The following is a 13,981-nucleotide window of genomic DNA, read 5'->3' on the forward strand; positions in this document are numbered from 1 at the left end:
CGTCGAGCCCAGTGTTTTTCAACCTTTTTTGAGCCGAGGCACATTTTTTGCGTTGAAAAAATGCAGAGGCACACCACCAGCAGAAATCATTAAAAAAAAGAATCTCAGTAGTCGATGTTGACAGTAAAAAGTCGTTCTGGCAATTGTAGGATATGACTTTAAACCATAACCATCACTATAGCTCTTGTCTCAAAGTACTGTCATTATCTGTCAGTTAACGCTGTGACTTATTTGGACTTTTTTGGTGTTTTCCTGTGTGTAGTGTCTTGCGCTTCTATTTTAGTGTCTTTTCCTGTTTTGTTGGTATTTTCCTGTCACGGTTGCATGTCTTTCTTTGAGCGCTATTCCCCGCACCCGCTTTGTTTTAGCAATCAAGACCATTTCAGTTGTGCGGACACTATCCTTTGTGTGGACATTGTTGATTGTCATGTCATGTTCGGATGTATTTTGTGGATGCCGTCTGCTGTGCCACACGCTGTAAGTTTTTGCCGTCGTCCAGCATTCTGTTTTTGTTTACTTTGCAGTCAGTTCAGTTTTAGTTTTGTTCTGCATAGGCTTCCCTAAGATTCAATGCCTTTTCTTAGGATCACTCACCTTTTTGTTATTTTTGGTTTAAGCATAAAATACCCTTTTAACTCCACACTACCTCCCGCTGTTTCCGACATCTACAAAGCAATTAGCTACCGGCTGCCACCTACTGATATGGAAGAGTATTACACGGTTACTCTGCCGAGCTCTCGACAGCACCGACACTCAACAACAACACACAATTTGCAAAAAAAGCATTTTTTTAACCCAAATAGGTGTATATAGATAATCTCCCACGGCACACACTGCAAAAACTGAAATCTAAGTAAGATTAAATATCTCAAATAAGGGTGATATTTGCTTATTTTCTGTCTAATAAGATGATTTTTCTCACTAATCAGATGTTATGTTAGTCTTTTACTTGTTTTAAGGGTTTTGGTCCTAAATGATCATAGTAAGATATTACAGCTTGTTGCTGAGATTTTATGACCTAAATTGAGTGAAACATGCTTGAAACTAGAATATCAAGTGTTGCAAAGCTGTGTCATCAACACTCACAAGTATAAAACTGCTTTTTTAAAGTAACAATTCTTTATTTGAAGCATGAAAAATAAAATCATGATTTTTACACAATTGTGTCTCATAATTAAAACAGATGACAGCCAAATTGACTTTGCTGTCTTATTTTCAATATAACAATAGAAAATACGTACTCATATAATAGTACAGTTGGCACAGTACAGCAAACTGACAGTTAATATTTAAACATTTAACATTTCAAACAACTTTGAACATAAATAGTTCATGCACATTCAGACAAATTTCTCCAAATTACAATTAAAATGTTTTTGGCCGGTGGCCGGGCTGTATATATAAGCACTAATTGTCTGAAAGAGCACGCACTTGGCGTGATGATGTCATGTTATCGATGGAAAAATGCATTTTTAGACAATATGATTTGCCTGAGCGGCTAGTAGACCCCGAGAGTAACAAGCGGTTGCCTTGTTGCCTTTCCATTAAGAACAATGAATTAGTTTTTAGTATAAGTTTGCTGGTTTCAAGAAATGTAATGCCGAGCGCATATCATTTTGTCAAGATAATGGCACTAGCATTTACTTAATTTAAGAATATTTTTCAACACATTGAGCAAAAAGGTCTTTTTTTTCTACCAAGAAAAGTGCACTTGTTATTAGTGAGAATATACTTATTCTAAGGTATTTTGGGGTTTATTGAGGTTAGCTAATTTGACTTGTTTTAGAAAGTATTGACAAGCCAAACTTTCTTGTTCTATTGGCAGATAATTTTGCTTGGTTCAAGAAAAAATACTCCTAATTTTCTTTTTTTTTTTTCTTGTTTTTGAACACTGACTTTTTGCAGTGCACCAGACTGTATCTCACGGCACACTAGTGTGCCGCGGCACAGTGGTTGAAAAACACTGGTCTAGCCCAGTTTTTTTTGTAACCTTTTTTGGAGCCGGGGCACATTTTTTTTCATTGGAAAAAAACACCAGCAGAAAACATTAAAAAAAATTAATCTCAGTAGTCGATGTTGACAGTAAAAAGTAGTTCTGGCAATTGTAGGATATGACTTTAAACCATAACCATCACTATAGCTCTTGTCTCAAAGTACTCCTGTGTGTAGTGTGTTGTGCTCCTATTTGAGTGGCTTTTCCTGTTTTGTTGGTATTTTCCTGTAGCAGTTTCATGTCTTCCTTAAACGCCATTCCCCGCGCCTGCTTTGTTTTAGCAATCAAGACTATTTCAGTTGCGTGGACGCTATCCTTCTTTGTGTGGACATTGTTGATTGCCGTGTCATGTACGGATGTACTTTGTGGACGCCGTCTACTGCTCCACACGCTGTAAGTCTTTGCTGTCGTCCAGCATTCTGTTTTTGTTTACTTTGCAGACAGTTCAGTTTTAGTTTCGTTCTGCATAGCCTTCCCTAAGCTTCAATGCCTTTTCTTAGGGGCACTCACCTTTTTACCTGCATGCTGCCCCCGCTGTTTCCGACATCTACAAAGCAATTAGCTACCGGCTGCCACCTACTGATAGGGAAGAGTATAACACGGTTACTCTCCCGGGCTCTCTACAGCACCGACACTCAACAACAACAAAATGGATTAACTGGCTGAAATATAAAGACAATATAACATATATCCATAAACGTGGAATGCATATGCAAAAGTACAATATGTTTATCTGTACAGTAATCTATTTATATCTGCACCTTATTGCTCTTTTGTCCTACCATGAGCTAATGCAACAAAATGTTGTTCTAATATGTACTGTAAAATTCAAATTTGAATGACAATAAAAGGAAGTCTAAGTCTTATTTGCAGATTATACAAACCCTGTTTCCATATGAGTTGGGAAATTGTGTTAGATGTAAATATAAACAAAATACAATGATTTGCAAATCCTTTTCAACCCATATTCAATTGAATGCACTACAAAAACAAGATATTTGATGTTCAAACTCATAAACTTTTTTTTTTTTTTTTGCAAATAATAATTAATTTAGAATTTCATGGCTGCAACACGTGCCAAAGTAGTTGGGAAAGGGCATGTTCACCACTGTGTTACATGGCCTTTCCTTTTAACAACACTCAGTAAACGTTTGGGAACTGAGGAGACACATTTTTTAAGCTTCTCAGGTGGAATTATTTCCCATTCTTGCTTGATGTACAGCTTAAGTTGTTGAACAGTCCGGGGTCTCCGTTGTGCTAGTTTAGGCTTCATAATGCGCCACACATTTTCAATGGGAGACAGGTCTGGACTACAGGCAGGCCAGTCTAGTTCCCGCACTCTTTTACTATGAAGCCACGTTGATGTAACACGTGGCTTGGCATTGTCTTGCTGAAATAAGCAGGGGCGTCCATGGTAACGTTGCTTGGATGGCAACATATGTTGCTCCAAAACCTGTATGTACCTTTCTGCATTAATGGCGCCTTCACAGATGTGTAAGTTACCAGTGTCTTGGGCACTAATACACCCCCATACCATCACAGATGCTGGTTTTTCAATTTTGCGCCTATAAAAATCCGGATGGTTCTTTTCCTCTTTGGTTCGGAGGACACAACATCCACAGTTTCCAAAAAACAATTTGAAATGTGGACTCGTCAGACCACAGAACACTTTTCCACTTTGTATCAGTCCATCTTAGATGAGCTCAGGCCTAGCGAAGCCGACGGCGTTTCTGGGTGTTGTTGATAAACGGTTTTAGCCTTGCATAGTAGAGTTTTAACTTGCACTTACAGATGTAGCGACCAACTGTAGTTACTGACAGTGGGTTTCTGAAGTGTTCCTGAGCCCATGTGGTGATATCCTTTACACACTGATTTCACTTGTTGACGCAGTACAGCCTGAGGGATCGAAGGTCACGGGCTTAGCTGCTTACGTGCAGTGATTTCTCCAGATTCTTTGAACCCTTTGATGATATTATGGACCGTAGATGGTGAAATCCCTAAATTCCTTGCAATAACTGGTTGAGAAAGATTTTTCTTAAACTGTTCAACAATTTGCTCACGCATTTGTTGACAAAGTAGTGACCCTCGCCCCATCCTTGTTTGTGAATGACTGAGCATTTCATGGAATCTACCTTTATACCCAATCATGGCACCCACCTGTTCCCAATTTGCCTGTTCACCTGTGGGATGTTCCAAATAAGTGTTTGATGAACATTCCTCAACTTTATCAGTATTTATTGCCACCTTTCCCAACTTCTTTGTCACGTGTTGCTGGCATCAAATTCTACAGTTGATTATTTGCAAAAAAAAAAAAAAGTTTATCAGTTTGAACATCAAATATGTGGTCTTTGTAGCATATTCAGCTGAATATGGGTTGAAAATGTTTGCAAATCATTGTATTCCGTTTATATTTACATCTAACACAATTTCCCAACTCATATGGAAACGGGGTTTGTAATTACTGGTTTGCATAAAATATTCTTTTACCCCGAATAGGTGAAATTACACACCAGACTGTATCTCACAGTGGTTGAAAAACATTGGTCTAGCCCTGGCATAAGGTGTATGCCATATTGTGTTTTGTCAAGAAATGGTGCACTCTCCTGTTATGTAGTCTTCATCATGCACCTGCAGTGCTTTTGACAAGCTTGCATTCACGGCTAAGTTACAGCTGCACATCCTTGAAATGAATCCAGTGCTGTCACACGGCGTATGGAAGCAGCAGGCCGGCTTCTCTCTGAGCCTCACAGCTCTTTTGACCCTTCACCTCCCACGGCTACGGCTCTATTTCACACTCCCGACTCTTAACCCCAGACGTCATTCCCCTTTCCCTCCACTTCATTTTGCAAGGCCGGTGTTTGCCATGCCGGTGACTGGAGTAGGGCGGGGGGGGGGGGGGAGGATTGAAGCAGTCAAGAGAAAGATAGAAGGATGGATAAATATATTTTTTTTCTGCTGTTTTGCTCCATTTCCTCTCTGCTTGTTTAGTTTCCTCGGGGTTCAAGGTCTCTTTTCCATCAGCATCTTCCACTCCCTCCCCTCTGCGCTCTTTGCCTGACTCCACCATAAATTCCGAAACTCACACGCCCAAACACGTGTGGATATGTGCACACACACACACACACACAACAATCAATACAAGCCTGCTTGGCACTGCCGAAGCCCAAAATGACTATAGATTTTCCGTCAGCGTTGCCTTTAAATTATGCAAACCTTTAGTTTATGAGCCCCTCCTTTTTTTCTTGACATTCCCGCCCAAGACAGTGTGGCACAGGTGCACCGATACAGGTGTGTTGTATTGCACTGTACGTCATGTTCAACCGCACACCTGTACAGGGCGCTGGGTATGCTGATGTTTTGTTTCCAGCACAGGTAATTACATAATGTCAAGTACAGTTGATATCGAAATCAATACGACGTATTAGGACAGCTGTAAATTGTCCTGCTGAAGTCAGGCTTTTCCTTAAGTGGTCAACATTGCTCTCTGGAAATATGTGGGGAGATTTCTGTTAGGCAAGCAAACGCTCTCACGCAGCGACATAAGTTAGTTACGCTGCCCGGTGCACTGCGGTAAGAAAGCACCAGGAGCAGCTCTTGGGCCTACTGGAGGAGGTAAAGCAACTACGCCTCCAGAACATGGAAAAAGGCCGACGCATTGTGGACCTGGAGTGGCGAGTGGATGAGCTGGAGCAATACTCCCGCATGAATGATGTGGTCATCACCGGCGTTAAAGGCCTACTGAAACCCACTACAACCGACCACGCAGTCTGATAGTTTATATATCAATGATGAAATCTTAACATTGCAACACATGCCAATACGGCCGGGTTAGCTTACTAAAGTGCAATTTTAAAATTTGCGCGAAATATCCTGCTGAAAACGTCTCTGTATGATGACGTCTGCGCGTGACGTCACGGATTGTAGAGGACATTTTGGGACAGCATGGTGGCCAGCTATTAAGTCGTCTGTTTTCATCGCAAAATTCCACAGTATTCTGGACATCTGTGTTGGTGAATCTTTTGCAATTTGTTCAATGAACAATGGAGACAGCAAAGAAGAAAGCTGTAGGTGGGAAGCGGTGTATTGCGGCAGGTGTTGTGCTGGATAACGCACCCCCGCCGTAGAATGCACCCCTTGACTGTTGTGCCGGATAACACAGCCGGTGTTTCATTGTTTACATTCCCGGAAGATGACAGTCAAGCTTTACCATTGGCCTGTGGAGAACTGGGACAACAGAGACTCTTACCAGGAGGACTTTGAGTTGGATATGCAGACACGGTACCGTGAGTACGCATGCAGCTGCGGCTTCCAAACATTTGATCGCTTGCCCGTACGTGCGTGCCGCTATATGCATGTCACGTACGTAACTTTGGGGACTTTAGGGAAATATTTGTACTGTATGAACTTTGGGGAGGTGAACGGTACTTTGGGCTGTGGGATTGAGTGTGTTGTGCAGGTGTTTGAGTTGTATTGGCGGGTTATATGGACGGGAGGGGGGAGGTGTTTGTTATGCACGATTCATTTGTGGCATATTAAATATAAATAAATGATAAATAAATGGGTTGTACTTGTATAGCGCTTTTCTACCTTCAAGGTACTCAAAGCGCTTTGACACTACTTCCACATTTACCCATTCACACACACATTCACACACTGATGGAGGGAGCTGCCATGCAAGGCGCTAACCAGCACCCATCAGGAGCAAGGGTAAAGTGTCTTGCTCAGGACACAACGGACATGACGAGGTTGGTACTAGGTGGGGATTGAACCAGTGACCCTCGGGTTGCGCACGGCCACTCTTCCACTGCGCCACGCCGTCCCCTAAGTCTGGTTGTGTTGTGGCTAATAGAGTATATATATGTCTTGTGTTTATTTACTGTTTTAGTCATTCCCAGCTGAATATCAGGTCCCACCCGCCTCTCACAGCATCTTCCCTATCTGAATCGCTCCCACTGCCCTCTAGTCCTTCACTCTCACTTTCCTCATCCACAAATCTTTCATCCTCGCTCAAATTAATAGGGAAATCGTCGCTTTGTTGGTCTGAATCGCTCTCGCTGCTGGTGGCCATGATTGTAAACAATGTGCAGATGTGAGGAGCTCCACAACCTGTGACGTCACGCTACTCGTCTGCTACTTCCGGTACAGACAAGGCTTTTTTATCAGCGACCAAAAGTTGCGAACTTTATCGTCGATGTTCTCTACTAAATCCTTTCAGCAAAAATATGGCAATATCACAAAATGATCAAGTATGACACATAGAATGGACCTGCTATCCCCGTTTAAATAAGAAAATTGCATTTCAGTAGGCCTTTAAGATCAAGCCACGCTCCTACGCGCGTGCAGTGGCCACGGACAGCGGGGAGCCCAGCGTGCAGGAGATACAGTCGGTGGAGCAGCAGGTGGCTTCCTATCTCCAGAGCAGGGGAATAGAGATGGACCTGGAGCACATCGAGGTTTGTCACCCACTGCCCCATGAGGAACCAGAGACCACCAGCTCTCTTCATGAGATTCGCAAACAGAAAAAAGAAAACCGCACTATTAAAGCAAGGACGCAAACTCAAAGGTACAGATGTTTTCATAAATGAACATTTGACCAGGAAAAATGCTGACATCGCAAGGATCGCACGACAACTTAAAGGCCTACTGAAATGTGATTTTCTTATTCAAACAGGGATAGCAGGTCCATTCTATGTGTCATACCTGATCATTTCGCGATATTGCCATATTTTTGCTGAAAGGATTTAGTAGAGAACATCGACGATAAAGTTCGTAACTTTTGGTCGCTGATAAAAAGCCTTGCCTGTACCGGAAGTAGCAGACGAGTAGCGTGACGTCACAGGTTGTGGAGCTCCTCACATCTGCACATTGTTTACAATCATGGCCACCAGCAGCGAGAGCGATTCGGACCGAGAAAGCGACGATTTCCCCATTAATTTGAACGAGGATGAAAGATTTGTGGATGAGGAATGTGAGAGTGAAGGACTAGAGGGCAGTGGGAGCGATTCAGATAGGGAAGATGCTGTGAGAGGCGAGTGGGACCTGATATTTAGCTGGGAATGACTAAAACAGTAAATAAACACAAGACATATATATACTCTATTAGCCACAACACAACCAGGCTTATATTTAATATGCCACAAATGAATCCTGCATAACAAACACCTCCCCCCTCCCGTCCATATAACCCGCCAATACAACTCTAACACCTGCACAACACACTCAATCCCACAGCCCAAAGTACCGTTCACCTCCTCAAAGTTCATACAGCACATATATTTCCCCAAAGTCCCCAAAGTTACGTACGTGACATGCACATAGCGGCACGCACGTACGGGCAAGCTATCAAATGTTTGGAAGCCGCAGCTGCATGCGTACTCACGGTACAGTGTCTGCGTATCCAACTCAAAGTCCTCCTGGTAAGAGTCTCTGTTGTCCCAGTTCTCCACAGGCCAATGGTAAATTTTGACTGTCATCTTCCGGGAATGTAAACAATGAAACACCGGCTGTGTTATCCGGCACAACAGTCAAGGGGTGCATTCTACGGCGGGGGTGCGTTATCCAGCACAACACCTGCCGCAATACACCGCTTCCCACCTACAGCTTTCTTCTTTGCTGTGTCCATTGTTCATTGAACAAATTGCAAAAGATTTACCAACACAGATGTCCAGAATACTGTGGAATTTTACAATGAAAACAGACGACTTAATAGCTGGCCACCATGCTGTCCCAAAATGTCCTCTACAATCCGTGACGTCACGCGCAGACGTCATCATACCGAGACGTTTTCAGCAGGATTATTTCGGCCGTTATATTATAAACAAAGCAAAACTATACCTCAATGAAAATGCACTCCGTACTCTATACTGCACCTTGGTACTCCCATACCTTACATACTGTGTTGAAGTATGGGGAAATACTTACCAGAACACAATTCACCCTCTGATCATATTACAGAAAAGAGCAGTGCGGATCATTCACAACGTTGGTTATTTAGAACATACTCATAATCTGTTTATGCAATCAAAGTTTCTTAAATTTGATGACCTTGTTAAATATAATACATTAATAATCTTATATAAAGCATTTAACAAATTATTGCCGCCTATTCTACAACATTTTTTTTATAAGACGATTGCAGACTCATAACTTGAGAGGCTTTGGATATTTCTTATTGCCGAGAGCTCAAACCACTCGTAAACGTTTTTGTGTGTCTGTATGCGAAGTAAAACTATGGACTTACAACACAAGTAATGCCAAACTATTAATCAATTCAAACTATTATACAAACATGGGGTCTGGTTCAAATATAGAGATGAGGGTCTTTAATTTGACCTGCTGCTGTACTCTGTCTCAAAGTGTTAACATGTGCTTAATGTTTCCTTACCATTATTGCTATGTTGTCTATTACCATTATTGCTATGTTGTCTATTACCATTGTTGGTATATTCATTATTCCTACATTGTTGATACAAATTATTATTACAGTGTAATAATTATTGTTACCTGTGGTAATGCCACTATGATACAACATCTGTATTTTAATCCTTGAACAAAGTAACAGTGCAACTCATGTGACTAATCACTGAATGGAGAACTGGGGGTGGGATTAAATACATTATCTTCTTCCCACTCCCTTTCAGGCAAAACTGGACAATCATGCATTACATATTATACATTACCTTTTGCACTATATTAATTAATATTATAATGTGTTGTCAACTTTGTACTTTTTTATGTCATTGCATGAAATAAAAAAATTAAAAATTAAAAAATGAAGTAAGAAAAACAATTAAAAAATAATTTTCACACACATTGAAACCTGTTCAAACTCTCATAGGGTCAGATTTTTAAATGTGTATTAAATAGAAATAACCTGTTCCAGGGTGAAACTGCCTCTCATAATTGATTGCTTGATTGATTGATTGATTGATTGATTGATTGAGAAGTGTATTTACATCTTAAAGAATTGAATCCATGTAATGCTTTAAAAAGGCAATGGATGGCACAAAAAGCCAAAATGCTTGTTAAATTAAATATTCATCACATTTGATACATTCAATAATAAAATATATATAACCTGTAATAGGCATATACAAAATTATGTTAAAAAAATTGTCATTTGAAAAACAATATATACAAAAAAAATATTGTATTTACTGTACTAATGCGTACAAAGATATCAAGCATTGTTAACAGTCACATATAAAAACAGACGTCCCTCGTTTATCGCTGTTAATTGGTTTCAAACATGACCGCCATAAACGAATTACGAGGTAGGATTTGGGATTATTAATTATAAATCTAATATTGTCATTGTGAGAGCATTAAAAACTTGTTAAAAATATGTTGGTTTGGCAACACTTTAGTATAGGGAAACATATCCACCATTAATTAGTTGATTATTAACAGGTTGGGGTTGGGGTTGGGGTTAGGGTTAGAGGGTTAAGGTTAAGACTAACTAAGAGTCTTAGTTAATGGCTTACTGGTTGTATAATAAGGCCATGCAGAATAAGGCATTAATAAGTACCTCATAATGACTAATTAGAGCCAATATGTCACTAATTTGCATGTTAATAAGCAACTAATTAATGGTGAATATGTTCCCCATACTAAAGTGTTACGTTTTTTTTTAAATAGCCCTCTACACATGACATATCCACATAGGGCTATTCCGACGATGAGATAACTCCTGGAAATTACTGTCTTTTAATGACCAAAGGTATAGGTGTGTGTGTCCAAGTTAAAGGAAACAGCAGGCTGTCTTCTTTTATTAAGTTTATTACAAACTTTTGCAAACAAAGTAATGTTTGCTGTGGTCTGGAACAACATGGCACACAAACAACTATCTGACATGTGTCATGAGATATGCAAAAATAAATTACATACAAAGAGGATAAAAGTAAAGGATATTAAATGAGCTCAAATATACCTACAAATGAGGCATAATGATGCAATATGTACATACAGCTAGCCTAAATAGCATGTTAGCATTAATTAGCTTGCAGTCATGCAGTGACCAAATATGCCTGATTAGCACTCCAACAAGTCAATAACACCAACAAAGCGCACATTTGTGCATTCATGCACAGCATAAAACATTTGGTGGACAAAGTGAGACAAAGGAGTGTAAGATTTTACATGTAAACAAACTGTTGCGTGACAGTCCACACTACGGTGAGTTCAAGAACCGCCGAAATTAGTAGGACAAAACGATGTTCACCAAATAGTCTCATCAGTGAAACATACACACAAACATTTTCACCTTTCACACTTTCAACGTGGGTGTGCCCACTCCTCTTGTCTGAACACACCTTGTTGAAACACGTTCTCGTTCATTCTTAAACCCCTTAAAGCAGACACATTAGGCAATTGTTTATTTACAGATGGATGTCATATCTCCAACGTGCTTCAGCAAAAGTACTTCAAAACCCTCAAATCTAGACTCCAAACATCCCAGAACAAGCTAGTCAGATTACTTCTAGACCTCCACCCCAGATCACACCTCACTCCTACCCACTTTTCTGAAGTGGGCTGGCTCAGGGTGGAGGACAGAGTAAAACAACTTGCACTGAGCCTAGTCTATAAAATCCGCTACACCTCCCTGTTACCGAAGTACATGTCAAACTACTTCCTTAACGTAAATGACCGCCATAACCACAACACCAGGGGGAGCTCCACTAACCACGTTAAACCCAGATTCCGATCCAACAAAGGTCTTAACTCATTCTCTTTATATGCTACATCAATGTGGAATGCGCTCCCAACAGGTGTAAAAGAAAGGGCATCTCTATCCTCCTTCAAAACCGCAATAAAAGTACACCTCCAGGCAACTTCAACCCTAAACTAACACCCTCCCCGGATTGTTAATAATCAAATATAAACAATCAAAAGCAGATATTTTTCTTATGCCTTCTGATCTCTCTCTCTCTCTCTCTATGTCCACTACTTGCTGTACATATCCTACCAAGTCAGACCTACACTGTTTCAATATCCATTTCTCTGTTCTCAATTGTTGATGACTGATGATAACAACCAAACCTAACCCCCCCCCCCCCCCCCCCCCCTCCACACCCCAAATTGTAAATAATGTAAATAATTCAATGTATACACCCTGATGATTATCTTGTGTGATGACTGTATTATGATGATAGTATATATGATAGTATATATCTGTATCACGAACCCTGACTTAAACAAGTTGAAAAACGTATTCGGGTGTTACCATTTAGTGGTCAATTGTACGGAATATGAACTTCACTGTGCAACCTACTAATACAAATCTCAATCAATCAATCAATCAAAATGCTTGATGGCTGGGAAAAATATGTCCAGTGTACTGTATATGTTTATACAGGCAATTCAAAAGTCTGTAATATGTGTTATGATGTGCAATGACAGGTATGGCTTTAGAGTACGTATGTCCCTGCATTTTGTGTTTAGTTAGTCCTCGCTGTTTTGTTTTTTTTCCACTTTAGTATGTATTTCATATTCTGCATTTCTTCTCCCGCTGTTGCTATCTTTTGCATTTTACAATACTTGATGTTTTTTTTTGTATTTGCATTTGTTTGTTTTACCTGCTAAGACAATTGAATTAGCATTTTACCTGCACATCGTTTCCTGTCTCTGCCTCCTTGGGTCATGCCAACAGAAACCATGTGACCTATGACAGTACTGCATAATGTCCATTTTGACAATATGTCCAACCTTGACCCAATTCCCTCCAAATCACACTTTCACCTTTCTCTTGCTCTATTATTTGTTTAGCTATTTTCTGTTCGCTATAAGCTTTTTTTTTTGTTTTGTTTGCCCTTCTTACTTTCTTCTTTTAGTTTTTCTAACGCTGTCTTCTCTACCTAATAAATGCCACGATAGATGTTCGAGACAGCTGTCTATTCATGCTAACATGTCTGACGTTAAGAGGTTGTGATGACACGGACACTGATCATAGCCAGGTTTGAATCTCCAGCTGGGCTGATGTTTTAGCAACAGATCCTCTTTTCATCACCAGCGAGTACTCTTGAAAACTAAAAACGGCACATTAAAGCAATCATTGATCACTAATCAAAGCGCTTGATTCTAGCTAATGAGCTCCTTGTTCCTTCTGGGGAGGCACCATAATGAGAAAAACAGCACTGGCTTGCATGGCTGTGAAAATAACCTCACAAAATAAGCCCTATCTTGTTTTAATTTGGGGAAATGAGGGAGATTATGGAGGTGTGCTCTTTTTAGTGAATAAGGTAATATGTCTAGCTATAAAAGTGCCCTTGCCAGGCAAAACATTTGCAGTAGCCTAATGCATTCCATTCATATTTAAACTATGTGTATATATATATATATATATATATATATATATATATATATATATATATATATATATACACACATGTATACATACATATAAGGATGTGTACATACATACATTTATATAAGTATAGGTATAAATGTCTATGTATGTGTGTGTCTATATATATATATATATATATATGTGTGTGTGTGTGTGTGTGTGTGTGTGTATGTATATATAATGTATATATGTATGTGTATATATATATATATATATATATATGTATGTGTGGGAAAAAAATCACAAGACTATTTCATCTCTACAGGCCTGTTTCATGAGGGGGGGTTCCCTCAATCATCAGGAGATTTTAATGGGAGCATTCACATACCATGGATTATATAGGGCACAGAGTGGGTGGGTACAGGCTGGTGTAGGGGCGTGGTGATTGGCTCATGTGTTACCTAGGAGGTGTTTCCGTCTGTGGCGGCATGCTGTTACAATTTCGCTGCGCTTGTTGAGGGATGACAGGTCTGGACGGTAAATAATAAACAGTTTTTCTTTCAAGCATAGGTTGCATCTTTTATTACCACTATTGTAAGGTGTGCTGGATGCAAGAATTTGCCATGTTATTGAATATTCAACATTATTGTCTTTGAGGTCCCAAATGTGTTTGCTGAGTTCTGTGGTATTCCGCAGGTTTTGGT

At 40.0% G+C, this 13,981-nt stretch overlaps 1 protein-coding gene across 3 annotated transcripts in view; it reads left to right on the plus strand.

The window, feature by feature from the left end:
* Positions 1 to 13,981, plus strand: part of schip1 (schwannomin interacting protein 1) — a 797,934-nt gene that overhangs the window by 236,768 nt on the left and 547,185 nt on the right. The window lies entirely within an intron of this gene.

Source organism: Nerophis lumbriciformis, linkage group LG17 (genome assembly GCF_033978685.3).
Source record: "Nerophis lumbriciformis linkage group LG17, RoL_Nlum_v2.1, whole genome shotgun sequence".
Taxonomy (NCBI): domain Eukaryota; kingdom Metazoa; phylum Chordata; class Actinopteri; order Syngnathiformes; family Syngnathidae; genus Nerophis; species Nerophis lumbriciformis.